This window comes from Lutra lutra, chromosome 13 (genome assembly GCF_902655055.1).
Source record: "Lutra lutra chromosome 13, mLutLut1.2, whole genome shotgun sequence".
In the NCBI taxonomy this organism is placed as follows: Eukaryota; Metazoa; Chordata; class Mammalia; order Carnivora; family Mustelidae; genus Lutra; species Lutra lutra.
Genome location: NC_062290.1, coordinates 81,480,030 through 81,496,593, shown reverse-complemented (window position 1 = coordinate 81,496,593; position 16,564 = coordinate 81,480,030).

Genomic DNA, 16,564 nt, shown 5'->3' with positions numbered 1-16,564 from the left:
TGTGCATGTTAACAACTAGGGTCCACATGACAGGTGTCAGGTACTGCTCTGGCTAAGGACATGTTAAGTCAGTGGTTCTCAAGCGTCCACATGCATAAAAATCACCTGGAGAGAGTGTTAGTATACAGAATCCTGGGCCCCACTCCAAAGTTTCAAATTCAGTGGATGTGGAATGGGATCTGCTTTACTTAGAGGCTCCTAGGGGATGCTGATGCAGCTGGTCCACAGCCCCCACCCCGAGGAGCACTGGCGTAAGTGGTCCTTAGAAGCAAACGGAAAACAATCCATTTGGCATCCCACGTGCCAGTGAAGTCCATCTGCCGAGGTCCCACTCACATGCCACCTCCCTTCTGCCCTCTGAATCTCACATGAATGGAGCTCCATTAGCCTTCAACGTCATACTTGCAAGGGCATCTGGGAAATGTGGTTTTCAGTCTCTGAGTCTTGCTGTATAGCCAGGTACGTAGAAGGGGGATAGGTCCCAAGAGACATTGGACCACACTTCTACAGGTCCCACTGAGCTGCCAGGTCGTGACACTCCATATACCTAGGACACTGACATGAGCACGAGTGTTCTGCTGGGTGACTGGGGCTAACTGCAGCTGTGGTCTTCTGGGGATTCTGGACAATTTTTCCAGTCTAGGGGAGCCAAGTTTTGGGTTGGAAACTCTGATACAGATTATTAGCAGAGACAGTTACTTCCTTATTTGGCTTAATGGTACAAAGAGGAAATAAAAATTTAGTTGAGGCTAGAGCTGGGAGAAACAATCCTCTGCATTACCTGCTCCCTGCCTATTTCTCAGATGGGGAGACTGAGGCTCCCAAAAGGACAAAGTTCACCTGGACAGAGCAGGGACTTGAACTCACCATCCTTCATGTCTGTTTAGAAAGCACTTTGCTTTCTGTGATTCCTTTTGTTCCTCCCCTGTTCCTGTGCCAAACAGGGCAGGAATTATTATTTTATAAATAAGGAGGTTGAGGCTCTGACAAGGCGTGCAAGGGCTGCATTACAACCCGTGCAGCAAGCGTGGTCCTCCTGCCTGGTTCAGCCCAGAGCCAGGGGACTGAGGGAGTTCTTGGGCAAGAAGGCAACGTCATCATATGGGATCATCTTCCTTCCCTCAGCTGCATTCCTCAGGCTGGCCTCAAGGCCAGCCACTGGCTTCCCCACTCCACATCCTAACAGAAGAGAAAGAACTTCTTTTACTAGTGTTTTTTTTTTTTTTAAGATTTTATTTATTTGACGGAGAGCAAGACAGTGAGAGAGAGAACACAAGCAGGGAGAGTGGGAGAGGGAGAAGCAGGCTCCCCGCTGAGCAGGGAGCCCGATGCGGGACTCGATCCCAGGACCCCAGGATTGTGACCTGAGCTGAAGGCAGACACTTAATGACTGAGCCACCCAGGTGCCCCTTACTAGTGGTTCTTACAAATTTTGCAGCAGCCGAGTCTCTCGCTGTAAACCACCCTCCCTGCCCTTTGGATACGCTTAAGGTTTTAATTGGGGCAAAATACATGTAACGGAACATTTACCGACTTCACCATTTTTGGCGTGTCTCTTGGTGGATTCAAGCACATTCACACTGTTGTGCAAACATCGTCACCACCACATCCAGGACTTCCCATCCCCAACACGGAAGCTCTCTACCCGTGGAACAGCTCCAGCCTCTCCCCATCTCCCAGCAGCTGGCAACTGCCTCGATTTTCCTGTCTCTATGAACTTGACTACTCTGGGTACCTCATGTAAATGCAGTCCCACAGCATTTGTCCTTTTGTGTCTGGCTTGTTTCATTTCATATAATGTCCTCAGGGTTCATTCATGCTGCAGGCTGTATCTGAACTTCCTTCCTTTTTAAGGCTGAATAATATTCTATTGTATGTAGAGAATAGACATTTTGTCTATCTACTGGTTGCTTCCACCTTTGGGTTATTGTGAATAATGCTGTTATGGACACGGATGCACACATCTCTGTTTTGAGTCTCAGCTTTCAATTCTTTTGGGTATATTCTCAGAAGTGGAATTACTGGATCATTTGGTAGTTCCATTTTTCATTTTTTGAGGGCTCACCATATTGGTTTCCACAACGGCTACCTCATTTTGTATTCCCACCAGCAAGGCACAGGCTTCCAGTTTCTCTACATCCTGGTGAATCTGTGTTATTTGTCTGTTTCCTTTTTTTCTTGTTTGTTTTGATAGTAGCCATCCTAATAGGTATGAGGTGGTTGCTGTCCACCCTATCTCACCCCACCCCACCTCATCCTGTCCCATCCTATCCTTTCCCTTCCCATCCCACCCCATCCCATCCTTTCCTTCTCATCCCATCCCACACCATCCCATCCCATTCCTTCCCTACCTATCTCATTCTACCCCATCCCATCCCAACCCCTTCCATCCCATCCCATCCCATTTTATCTCTTCCCTTCCCATCACTTCCCATCTCACCCCATCCCATCCCTTTCCTTCCCATCCCATCCCATCCCATCCCATCCCATCCCATCCCATCCCATCCCATTGTTGGAAATTTGATGTTTTAATTGAAGAAAAGAATCCAGCACCCTGGGAAGTTGTGTCTCCTGATGAGTGTTGGAAGCTCATGGAAATCACCCAGCAGCAGTGGCTTATAGGGAAGAGTGGCAGAAGGTCCAGAAGGGCAGCCAGGTGCAACATCTTTCTCTTCCCCATCCAAACAGCAAACACTTCCCGAATCTAGAGGAAGCATTTCTGCACACACCAGACTACTGAAGTCAGCGTGTGGAAATGCCTTCGCTACATTCTTCGGCTCTTCTTCCCTTTTTAGCCTCTGGAAGAGGAGTTTTATTTTGCCTTCACAGTGGCACAGTAATAACTGCATAGTTTAAACATAAGTTTTCTTGTGCATTTCCTTGTTGAATTTTGCACATTGAAATTTTTATATTCATGCATTCTTTTATGATGCCTAAATGTTTTCCTTGAAATGTGTATTGATTTGTAAATTAGATTGTCTTCTGTAATAAAATACCATTTGCACAAAAAAAGCTTTGTTGTTACAGGAGGTGTGGAGAGGGAACTGGAGGGGTGGGATGGTGGGGGTAGCCAGGATTGTAGGGTTGGGTGCAAGGCACAAAGGGAAGAGATGTGGCCTGGGCTAGGGTGTTGGCAGTGAGATCCCCAGATGGTGGGGCATGGGGTAGACAAGATCCATTTCAGAGGCAATCTACAGGATGTGGTGGCCAGTCTGTGGTCAGGCCTGAGGGAGGAAGAGTCAGGGTCCAGAATGACTTCCATATTTCGGGCTTCATGTGTCAGGGGTGGTGGAGAAGACAGGGAACAGAGCAGAGGGGTTGACGACTATTTCTGCTCAGACCTTAAAAAGCCTGCAGGGCACTCAAGCTTCAGGACATGTTCCATAAGGCAGAGACAGGGATTGGATGGGGAGGGGAGGGGAGGTTGGGAGATGGGTTGTAAAGGGCCTTACAGGTATGCTTCAGTGTGTGAGTTTGACCTTCTGGGGTGGAGAGATAGCACGGCCCAGATACTAGAACCCAGCTGTCCTGACTCCAGGGAGTCAGGGTAGGGAAGGGGTCCTAGAGCTCTTGGCCCCCAAGCTCTCTCTTCAGTTGGTGTCCTGAGGGCATGTCTACCCCCACATCCCTCTCTGCTCCGAGGGCACACATCCTTGACTGAGGATCCAGCACCCACATGAGTCAGAATGATCTGCATTCCAGTCCAACACTCTCTCACCAGCTCTGCTCCCCAAATCTCAAGTTCCTCATGAGTCATGTGGAGACACTAATGCCTCCATACCAGAGTTTAATGACATAGGCACATAGAAGGGCTGGTGGATTGCTTGAGAGGTGTCTGGCAGGCATTCCAAAAACAATTGTTGAATCTGGATCATTTCTGAGTCTGCCTGGATGCCCCCTCCTCCAGGAAGCCTTCTCTCATTCCCTTCCCCTAATCACACAAGGTTGGATACCATCCCCCTTCTCTGTGCTGCCTAAGCACCTCCCTGTGTATCTCCCTGTCTGTCTCCTGGTGCACAAGAATGGTATAACTTAGTAGGACAGTTTCATTTTGTCATCATAGGTATCCTATCTCTACTGCTTCCTCACTGTGGCACCTGGGGCAAGTCTGTCCGCATCTCTGAGCCTTGCTTCCCCCACTTCTGCAAAATGGGAACGCTATCAATCGGACATGCCTCTTAGGACCGTTGTGAGAATTAAATAATATTAGAGCCTTAGAACCAGGCCTGGCCCACGCCAGGTGCTCAGTGAGCGTGAACAATTTATCCATCATTACTCATTATCATTATTGCTGGCATCTTTTCTTGGAAGTTTACAGAACTAAGACCTGCGTTGTGGTCTCAGGTTTTTCTTGTGTTGATCTTTGGTGAATTTTTGTTGTATCTAGAACTGTTCTAGATCAGTGGCTAGGTAACGAATGGGGTGCCAATAAAGAGAAACTCTGGGTACCATCCTTTCTGCTTTCATGGTGGGGCACAGACCAGGGGACCAACACTGTTTGTGGAGAGGTTTTGTGGGGAGGAGATTCTAGGGTGGCTCTTGCCTTCTCTCCTGTGATCCCAGGTCTCTGTCCTGGATCCCACGTTCTGGTGGCACCTGCTCACAGCTGGTGGGATCCTAGCTCCCATCCCTGGAGCCCTCCCACTGGGCACACGGCAGAGGCCCCCCGCTGGCTGCACTCCCAGGGCAGAGGTCCCCCTGCCCTCATCCCTCTATTGGGCCTTGCTCTGTGCACATATGTGTATTTGGGAGATGTTTTTCTTAATCATATCTTGAATTAATGCAGGCCTCGTTCTTTCCCAGCTCTCATTACCCTCTTAATTAACTCGGCACAGATGGAAAAAGTCGGAATTGCTCTAGCCGAGTTGTTCTGCTAGTTTTAAAATGAGATGGCAGATGGGAGGACGAGGTGGAACGGGCCGGCTCGGAGGGAGGAGAGGAGTTTTCAAGCTGTCACCGGAGCGTCAACAAACGCTCCATCTGTCGGTGGTGAGGCCGGGCTGAGGCCTTGTGCGCGGGGCTGGCGTTCACAGGGCCGCACCAGGCCAACGTGCAGAGGCGCGGGTGGCCGGGCTGCCTGGGACGTGGTCCCCAGCTCCGGGACGGGTGCTGGGAGTTCTGGGGTCCTGATGTGGCCGACACCTCTACCTCAGACCATGACCGGAACACTCCTGCCCCCACGGCTGTTTTGGGAGCCAAGGAAGCCTCTTCTTCTCCTTCTTATCTAAAATAGTCTCAGAGAATGAATTACGTCGACTCCACACGGCTGTCAGAGTGAACTTTCTGAGACGCATATCACTTCGGTCTTGACTGCCACTGGCTCCCCGTGGTCTTCAAGGCAGTCTCCCGGGCTCCCGACTGCAGCCTCATCTCTCCCCAGCCCTCCACTTGCCCCCGTGCCGCCTTGAGCTGTGAGGACCTATACTGGTCTTTTTGGTGTCCCATCATGCTCTCTTGTGTCTCTGGGCCTTGGCATTTCCTGTTCCCTCTGCCGTAACTGACCCCTTCGTCTCATCCTTCAAGACCAGCTGTGTTAGGTATCCCTCAGAGTCCTGGCTCTCCTCCTGTGTTCCTCCCACCAAGGTGGTTTTATCTATCTATCTATCTATCTATCTATCTACCTATCTATTTATTTTAATCTTCTGCTTGTGAATGGATTAATAAATGGTTCTTCAGCAGCTCAGGACATGGTATGTGGTCTGTTTGGGAATGCATCTCAACTTGCAAAGATCATAGAACCTTAGCATTCAAAGAGATCCCAGGAATCTCTTAGAGTTCAGGAATCCACTCTAGTACATTCCAGACAGGTGGGTTCTCAGGCTTGGCTTGCATACTTGCAGGGATGGGGAACTCACTCTCATACAATAGACACTCTTGCCGGACAGGTCTGATTGTTTCACTGTTCTCTGGGCTAGGCACTGGTTGAACTCTGTGTGATGTGAATGGAAATAAAATCTGCCCCCTCTCCTGCAGGCCAGTCCTTCAGGGGCTTGACAACAGTCTGTTCCGGGGCTGCCACACTCAGTGACACACCTGCTGACTGCTCTCTGATTCTGTCAGATTACTGGGTTTTAGGATTAATGGCTGTTCTGTCTTAGATCCTGAGGTTTGTGGATTAATAGACTGAGCTCGGACTTTAGAGTCAGATCGACCTGGTGTCAAGCCCATTTACTAGCTATGAGACCTCAAGTAAGTTCTTAACCTCTCTGAGCCTTGGTTTGTGCATCCCTAAAAGGGGGTTAAATCAGATGGTTGTTCTGTTCCTTTTAGTGGTAACTCATGGGGTTCCAAGACTGTTGCCTCTGAGTCTCCATGTTCTGTTTCAGGGACCTCTCATCTGAATCTTGACTCCTGTCCCCCTGTCCTCATCCCTCTATCATAATACCTGGTCCATTACACTGACTGTCTGGCTCCCTTTGCCAGCTTTTCTTAAAATTCAGTTCTGATCAAGTCACTCCTGTGCTTCTGTCTTCATCCTCTCCAGCTGCGGAATTATGTCTGGGTTCCCTGGAGTGGCCTTGCCAGTGTTCCCAGATCCACAAACGGCAACTCCTCACTCTCTACTTTTCCCCACAGAGTTCTCCAAACACACATTCTACTACTTCACACATACTGTTACTTCCGCCTGCAAACCCCTTTCCCCTGGCTGTTGTCAGTTACTAACTCCTATTGATACCGCAAAACCCTATTTGGATGTCACCTTCTGTCTGAAGCTTTTCCAGATCATTCTTTCCTTCTGAGACAAGTTAGCCATTCTTTCTTCTGAACCCCTTTATAAGAACAATACTGCACCTAGCACAGTATGTTTGATAGCGCTTTCCTGTGGTTGTCTTTCTTCTGTAAATTTCACAAGACAGGGACATCTTTGTTCCTCTCTGTCTTCCACATCAGGGACAGGGCCTGGCAGGCCAATGTCCCCACCTTCCTGACTGTGTTGCTGCACTTCTGACCCCGGTCTCTTTCCTCACTTTTTTCAAGTGAAAATGACAGCAGCTCTTAATCAGAACTTCTTAATCACACCACATTATCCTTCCGAGATGCTTTTACCTCCAGGAACCCATTGATTCTTCACTCTAAATTGCTATAATTACCACAAATGATAAAATAGCAGCTTTCCCAGTTTTCTTTATCCTTGCCAATTTGCATATGCTAATGCACGAGCATCTCCCTTCACCCCCCACCCCCCACCTCCCACCCCTTCTGCTGGCTCTTCTAAGACAATTTTTGTGTTTGCACTTACTTGGTCCTACTGTAACTCAGGGCTGGTTCTGGGCAGGGAGGACAGAAGTTTCTAGAAGTTCCTAATCCACTCAAGAAATGGAAAAAATAAATTTCCTGTCATATAAAGCATAGTGAATACATAGAGGCAGATCTTCTGCTAGCTCAGGAGAAGGCAGGGTAGGGGAAGCAGAGGGTACCCTCCGCTGAGAGGCATTTGAAGCGTGGGCTCACGTTGCTGCCTCCAATAGTCTTGGCCTGGTCCCCTTGCTTTCTGAACCTCATGTCCTTCTTCTGCAAACTAGGGGGTTATGGCCATTTGGCAGTTTGCAATGAGGAAGAAATATGGCCTTTTTTGTTTTATGGTAAAAATACGCATAACATACAATTTACCATTTTAGCCATTTAAAGTGTACAGTTCAGTGGCATTAAGCACATTCACAATGTTGGGCAACCATCACCACCTTCCATCTCCAGAACTCTTCTCATCTTGCAAAACTAAACGTTGCATCCATCAAACACTCACACCCCTGCTGTCCCCACACCCCCAACCCCCTGCAACCACTTTCTGCCCCTATGAATTTGACTGCTTCCATTTTAGGTATGTGCCACATTCTGCTTGTCCAATCATTCACTGCTGGGTGCTTGGGTTGCTAGAAATAACCTCTTACAGGTTAAAATATCTTCTAAAATTTACAGACAGCACAATTTTAGGAAGTGGAGGTGGTTAGGACAGCGAACTCTGGTGTTACACTTGAACTTGAGTCCTGGCCCTGGTGTCCTTGGGTTCCTTACCCCAGGGCCAACCCCTGGAATTGTTGTGAGGTAAGCAATCCAAGGCACAAAGAAGGCTTAGCACAGGGGTTGACCTGCAGAATAGTTCATTTTTTTTAGTTATTCATTCGTTCATTCATTCATTCATTCATTCATTCAATAAATCTCTACTAAGCACCTGCTATGCTTCAGGCACTGACCTCAGTGCTTGCTATAAAACATGTGTGTCTTTCACAGTGGTGACCTCAAGAAGGCAAGACAGACTATCATCAAATAAGTAAGAGAAAACACACTATGTACCTTTTATGGATTGACGGAGAGCAGATTAAAAGGGATAGTGAGTGCTTGGTGAGGAAGCACTGTTACGCATACCCGGTGTGCAGAAAAGGTCTCCTGAGGACATGAGAATTGCAAGGGTGAGTCTGGTAAGGATTACTAGAAATGGATAGAAGAGAAAATGCAAAGACTTTGAGGTGGGAGCATGCCTGGAATGTTCTAGGAATAGGAATATGTCTAGTGTGGCTGGAGAAATTTGAGATCGAGCACAGCAGGAGATAAGGGCAGAGAGGGAGCTAGGGGTTAGAGCTGCAGGGCCAGGTGAGCTGGGATGGGACAGCAGCTGGCATTGAGGAATTCTAAGCAGCGAAGTGATGGGGTCGGACTCCTGCTTAAAAAGCATTTCTCTGCCTGCCAGGTTGAAAATCAACTATAGTGTCAGTAAGGGTGGAGATAGGAAGACCTATGACTGAAATAATCCACGCCAGGAACTGGCAAACATTTTCTATACAGTTCCAGAGAGTAAATGTGCTTGGCTTTGTGGGGCCGTGGCGTCTCTGCTGTAATTACTCAATTCTGCCCTTGGAATTCAAAAGTAGCCATGGACAATATGTAAACAAATGGGTGTGACTGTGTTCCAATAAAACTTTATTTATAAAAACAGATGGTCGGCTGAATTTGGCTGGCGGGCTATAGTTACTGATGCTGGCTTTGGCTAAATAGTGGTGGGTTGGACCAGGGTGTGGCAATGGGGTCTTGGGAAGTAGTTGAATACGGGATATATTTTGAAGGTAGTACCAGCAGGATTTCTTGTTGAAACAAAGAAATGCCAGTTACTGAGATGAGAGAGTCTATGGGTGTAAGAAATTTTTTTAGGGTGTGAGGAGAATTAGGATTTTGGTTTCAAACATACTAAATTTAAGATGGCCCTTAGACATCCAAGGTAGATGTAGGAGTCTGGAGTTCAGGAGAGAGACAAGGGTAGAGGGGGGAATTTTGGAGTTATCTAGATGGATCTGAAAATAGGAGATTGGATGGAATCATTTATGGAAAGGTGGGGGCTAGAAAAGAAAAGGTGGCCAAAGACTGAGCCCTGGGGGTGATTAGAGAGATGAGGAGCAACTCAACTGGTCAAGGAGACTGAGGATGGGTGGTCACTAAGGTGTGAGGAAAACCTAGAAAGTCTGGTGTCCTGGAAGCAAAGAGAAGGAAGTGTATCTATGCAGAAATGCTCAATTTGCTAAATGTTACTTCTGTGGGTTGTTGTCTACCGGAAACCCCAGTATGTGACCTTCTTTGAAAACAGGGTCTTTGCAGATACAGCTAGATAAGATGAGGTCATACTGAATTAGGGCAGCCCTACATCCAATGACTGGTGTCTTCTAGGAGTGGACTCATGAGATACATAGAGGGAAAAGGCTGTGTGTGGATGGAGGCAGGTAGAGAGATTGAGGTGATGCAGCTATAAGCCAAGGAATCCAAGGAAGGGCAGTGACCACCAGAAGCTGGAAGATGTGAGAAAAGAGCCTTCCCTGGAAATGTCAGAGGGAATGGGACCCTACTAACACCTGAATTTTGGATTTCTGGCCTCTAGACTACTATAAATAAGTTTCTATTCTTTTAAGTCACTGAGTTTGTGGTACTTTGCTTGAGAAGCCCTGGGAAACTAATATGTGTTGGTGATGGGTTAAGTACGATCAGGACAGACAAAGGACCTTGGATTTGGCAACACTGGACGACCTTAACAAAAGCTGCTTTCACTAAAGTGGTGGGTGTGAAAGTTTGATTGGAGTGGATTCCAGAGAGAACAGGAGGAAAGGCATCAGACACTGTGAACATGACCCATTCTTTCATTTTAAAGGGAGTGGGGAGGAAGGATATAGTCGGGGAGGAGTGGGAGAAATAAGATATGTCTTATGTTGAAGGGGATAATCCAGCAGAGAGGCAAGAAATCATGATGCAGGAGAGAGGGGAGAATGAGTGGTGTCCTCCAGGACTGTATTAGTGGGCGTGGGAGGAGGCTGGAGCACGGGGAATTCGTTCAGAACAGTGGGAGGGAAAGCAGTGGGGTTGGTGGGCATGACTGGTACAAGTGTTGGAGGGACATGTAGGATTTCTTTTCTGGTTGGTTTTATTGTCCCAGTGACACAAAAATCAAAGAGGTGAACTGCAATTAAGGCTGGGGAGGAAACAACAAAGGTTTGAGTGGAGAGAGGGGTAGGTGGCCACGTGTGTGTGTGTGTGTGTGTGTGTGTGTGTGTGTGTGTGATTCTCACTGGGGAAATATATTTGGATGGTTAGACAACCCAAAGGGCCTACTGGAGCTCAGTGGCCCTGAGTTCAGTGTGGGCAGAGTCAGCAGGTTTGTGGGTTCCCCTCTCATCACATTTAGCTGCCAGGTCCGGTTTGAGAGGAGATGGAGAACTGGATTAAACTAGTGAGTGTAATGAAGCAAGAAATGAACAAGGTAGTCGAGGGTTGTATCAGTTATCTGTTGCTCTGCAACAAAACCACCCCAATACTTGTTAGCTTAAACAATAATCATTCATTTTTCTTGTGAATCTTTAATTTTTGGTAGGGCTTTGGTAGGGATAGCTTGTCTCTGCTCAGCTGGGTTAGTTTGACTGGGGAATGGAGGACTTGTTTTGAAGATGGGGGAGTAGTCAGACTGGTCCCCAAAGATATCAGGTTTTAATCTCTGGAACCTGTCAATGTTACCTTATTTAGAAAAGGAGTCTTTGCAGATATGATTAAGTTAGGGATCTTGAGACAGAGAAATTATCTTGGACTGATTATCTATGTGGACTGTAAATTCAATCATGAGTGTTTTTGCAAGAGGGTGGCAGAGGGAGATTGGACATACAGAAGAGGTAGAGACATTGGACCACACTGGAAGTGACTGGAGGGATGTAGCTGTAAGTCAAGGAATCCCTGGAGCCACCAGAAGCTGAAAGATGCAAAGAATGAATTCTCCCATACACCTGCTAACACCTTGATTTTGGATTTCTAATTTATATAACTATGGGGAAATAAATTTCTGTTGTTTTAAGCCACCAAATTTGTGGTAATTTGTTACAGCAATCCTAGGAAACTAATACAGATGGTGGCACTCATGTCTAGCGAACTGTTTCTGTTTGTCATCCATGAGCTCAGATGGCACTGAGGGCTAGGGCCTTAGTTCTTTTCCAGCTGGACCTCTTGAGGCATGGTAGCTGGGTTCTACATGTGAGTATCCCCAAAAAGAAAGGCAGAAGTGATCTCTCCTTTTTGACTGTCTTGGCATCACTTCTGCCATAGCCATGGCCACACTCCAATTCAAGGGCCCACTTCTCAAGGGGAGGAGTGTAAAAGTCACATAAGAAGTTGATGTGAGGGGTGCCTGGGTGGCTCAGTGGGTTAAAGCCTCTGCCTTCAGCTCAGGTCATGATCCCAGGGTCCTGGGATCAAGCCCCGCATTGGGCTCTCTGCTCAGCAGGGAGCCTGCTTCCCCCTCTCTCTCTGCCTGCCTCTCTGCCTACTTGTGATCTTTGTCTGTCAAATAGATAAATAAATCTTTAAAAAAAAAAGAAGTTGATGTGATATGGGAGGTATTGCTGCAGCCAGTTTTTAGTGTGTACAACATGCCACAAGGGTGATACAAGGAAATGATGGTAATGATAATGATGGTGGTGATGATGATGGTGGAGATAATGATAATGATGATGGAGATGATGGTAATGATGATGATGGTGGTGGTTATGAAGATGACGGTAGTGTTGATCGTAGTATTGATGGTGATGATGATGATGATGGTGATGATGATGATAGTGATGGTAATGATGATGCTGGTGATGATGACAATGGTGATGACTGACCATGACTTTTTGGTTGGGCATAGAGGGAAGTGAGGACACACTGGGCAAAGGACAGTGAAAGGGTGGCAGAATCAACAGACCTTAGACCTAGTGAGGTGGAAGAATTGTTGATTGTGGAGTGAGCAGTGGGTGCCCTGAGAGTGAGATTCTTGAAATTGAGGTTATGGAGTGGGAACAGTTATGTGTAATGATAGGTATAGTTTAACCATGGCAGTGAGTGACTGGGGCACAGATTTTGCAAGACAGGAAGTCAAAGATTGACAAAAAAGGCTGTTGAGAATACTCACATAGATATTGAAACCGAGTCTGTGTTGGAAAGAGTGCCACTAAACCAGGAGTTGAAACCTCTGAGGATATAGGAATAGTGTCATGAAAAGGAGGGGTAGTGGGTACCCTAAAATGACAGAGCTGGAGGCTTTTAGGGAGGGGGGGCAGTGTTCTGGAAGGAGCAATAAGGAGCAGTAAGGAGCAGTGTGAAAGGCAGTAGGGGTGTGGGAGAGAAACAGGTCCTCTTGACAGAACTACAGGGGAGGAGGGTCCCTGGGGAGATCAGATTTTGGTTGGAGCTAGAAAGTGAATGTGCTCAGAAGTTTAGAAGAGGATAGAGGGAATTGCAGAGGGCATAGTGGAAGATTTTGGTAAGGATATAGAGCCCAGTGGGGATGAGTGCTGAGGAGGGGGGAATGCTCTGGGAACCCTGGGCTTCTCAGGGTGACTGGTGTGAACCAGGATATACAACATGATGGTATTAGATTTCAGGGCCTTGAGGCAGACAGCTGGTCTCTGAGGGCTGAACGGAGGAGGAAAACAGGTGCTAGGAGGCCCAGATCTCCTGTTCATAATAGTGAAAGGTCAGGGGAGGTGCTGTGCATCCAGGGGGACTCAGAGCTCAACAGATATTGATTATTGTTATCATTGTCATTATTTTGCAGGTCACTGATTTTATAGAAGGGGAACGGGCATTAGTTCACTTTTCACAATATGTTCTGACTATTTTCCTGGCTTCCCCAGAGGGCTGTGAGCCTGGAGATCAGGGTCTTCATCTTGTTGCCTTGGAATCCTTACACCCAGCACAGTACTTATCCTGAAGTATTTATCAGATAGTATGTGTTGAATGAAAAAGGTTCAGAGACACATACGACCTTTCCCAAGGTCACAGTGCAAATACAGAGCCAGGACAAATCACCTGGATTCCTGGTTCTCAATTTTCTTTGCACTCCTACAAATCTAAATCCTTCAAATTCTTGTAGTGGTTACTTCTTCCCTTCATCTCTTTCCCTTTTGCCCATTTATTTTCCAGTGAGACCTCTAGCCCCAGATGGAATTTGAAGCCCAGAACCTCCATCAATGGTCAAAGCCTCCCTCTTTTTGCTCATGTGTAATCTTCAAAAGGCCCTTTTCTCCCATAATGATCTTCCCCCGGGGGGATCCTAGCAAGCCTGAATATAGGAACTGCAGGCTGGCTAAAGAGGGCTTTTCAGCTAATAGAATAAACAGGCGAGAAAAATAGGGAAAGAGGCGTGTAGCTCTGGGGCCTCTTTGTCAACTGTTTTGGACTTGGCATTGGGGGCTTCCTAAGTCCATTAGCCTCTGTTAATTTCTCTAGTGCTTTATGGTGAAGGGGATGGAATTGGGTGGAAATACTCCATAAGTGGGGTTAGTCACACCCAGAACTGACAGGCTGAGATAAACCCATTTGGGTGAAGAAGAACATCTTCTCAACCCATCCAAAAGATTTGAGGAGTGGGAGGAGAGAATCCCATGATCCAATGCCAACTTCTTGATCACAGATTCCCTTCTGAGATGCTGTCAGCTGAGGACTTGGAGCAAGTCCCCCTTAAAGCTGGGATTTGTAAAGGGCTGGTGAGTCACTGCTCTGTGATCGGCTCAGAAATAATGGGTTCCATGCCTTGATTCTCCTTTCCGAAAACTTCAGAGGCTGGCCAGGCATCAAGGGGACAAAGAGAGGTGAGTACAAAATGAGGAGACTATCATCCTACCATTATAGAGATTGGTGTGTGTGTATGTGTGTGTGTGTGTGTGTGTGTGTGTGTGTGTGTATGCGGGATGGAAGGAGGTGTGGGGATGTGAGGGAAGGGAGGAAGACTCAGACAGTATATGCAAGATGCAGCATCAGGCTTGCCTAAAGGCTGGCTGGTAGAAGTCCCTCCTCTGGACCCCAAAAGAAAACACTCATTTCTTGGAGCAAGAAAAGCAGGAGGAGGATGAAATCTCAAAGTCTTTGGAGAGAGTTATGAGAAAAAGGAATCAATTGGGAGAAATGGCACTCATGTGGGGTGGGTGTCTCAGGAAGACAAATTAGGTTACACTCTGGGAAGGCATTTTCTGTCAACTTGAGAGCCTCCAGTGGGTTGTTGCTGAGGGTAAACCCCCAGTCCCATGAGGGGCTGAGTCACATGTGAAAACCACCCAACACTGTGCAAGCCTAGGGGACCACCAGACCATCTAAGGCAGTGTGGTTGTCTTGGGCAAGTTCTACTGGAACCATAGCCAAAATATATCCCAGCCTGACTACTGTTCCATCTTCACTGCTAGAGTCCCGGTCTAAACCGTCATCACCTGTCCCTGGACAGCTACAGTGGCCCCTTAACTCATGTCCCTGGTGCTATTTTAAAAATGCCAATCAGATCATGGTTCTCTTTGTAAAAAATCCTCCAATGGCTTCTCATTGCTCTTAGAATAAAGTCCAGACTCTCTCATGGTCTGTGAGACTGGGCACTCGCTGCCCTCATCTCTTATCCTCTGACCTTACTGCCTGCTACACCCCCTCGGAGCGCAGAGTCACACCTTCTCTCTCCTCCTCAAAGAGGTCGTTCTTATCTTGAGGCTTCTCTCATGGTGGCCCCTCTGCCTGGAGCACTCTTCCCATGGATCTTTGCATGGTTAACTTTTCCTTATTTTTCAGGTCCTGCGTCATCTGTCACTTCCACACAGAGACCTCCTTTGACCCCATTTGGAAGTAGGCCCCCTCTCCTCACCCCAGCCACTTTCTTTATCTGGTTCTATTTTCTTTGTTATTATGGCTTCTTGCTATTTGAAATAATTTCATCAGTGTATTAATCTGCTTATGCATTTTCTTTCTTCTTCCATGAAAACATGAGTTTTGAGAACAGAGAGCTCTTCTATCCTGTTTACCACCCAAGTGCTGGGTCTATGGGATTAAAAGCATTGTTGTGGGATGAATGAATGAATGAATGAAGAGATGAACAGATAAGTCAGACACACCTGGTTTTGGCCACCTGCAGGCCTAGTGACTTTGAAAATGTCTGTTGGTAATCTGGGGCCTCGTGAATAGTATAGGGACCATGATACTTACCCTGAGGATGTCACGGGACACCTGTGCCTGAATTATGTGAGACTTGCAGCTCAGTACCTTGCACCCAGAGGTGCCCATTAATATCAGCTCCCTTCTCCTTCCAGGTCTTTCAGTTGTGGATTCCACATGAAGCAGGAGGGTCAGAATGGACTGCCTCTGCCAAAGGACTACCATTGGAAGGGCCAGTCACAGGGATGGACAACTGGTCTACCTGTCTCCCAGCCCTGATCTCATCCCCATGATCCATCTGGCTCTCTGAGGTCCAGACTCTGCCTGCAGTCCTGTTGCCACTGCTGTGCTCAGCCCCCTCATGCCTTCCCTGTGGCTTCTAATGCTGAAGCTTCTTAAAGCCTGGTATTCAAGGCTTTTGAACACCAGCTCTCATTTTATCTGCACAATTTTATGCTCTTGACTTTTAGTGGCTCCTTGATTCTGCTCAGGCTATTGCTTACCCCATCCCTCACAGTCCAGTGTAAACTTTTTCTTTTAGTGCCCTCAGCACTGGGTTGGTGCACAAGAAATGAATGTACTAATTACAAAATGGCCCCTTTATATTCCTTAAAGTGTATCGGTCTCTGTTTTACTAGAGAAATTTTTTTAGTAGACACTTGAGTTGGACATTCCCTTCGTGTATTGATTTGTTTTTCCTGGGAACATAAACTTTTAGGGCAGGAAAGATAATCTTGTCTAACTCTCATGACAGAGAGGGAAATAGGACCCAGAAAAGTAGAGCACCCCACACAGGTCACGCAGTGGGTCAGCAGCAGTGAAGACTGGAACTCAACTATGGATTTTGGCTGCAGAGGACTCATAGTTAGCTCAGTTTGGATTCAGCCTGGGCAGGAAGCCCATGGCCTGGTCTGCTTTGGCCGTGCCCCCGGGCACCATGTGAGTGGCAGCAGCTGGAGGCCATTAGGGGTGTGTGTATGTGTCTTGCTCACACCCCCATCTACAAACATTATCCTTGGAGGCAGCCTCAGCTGGGATGGTACACCCAGGTGGCTGTCCCATGTGCCAGCCTGCGTGCCTTGAACCTTTCTCTGAAGCTTCCCTACTTGGGAGGGCTGAACTGAGCTTTCTACCAGGAAAGCAGGAATAGGGCTGA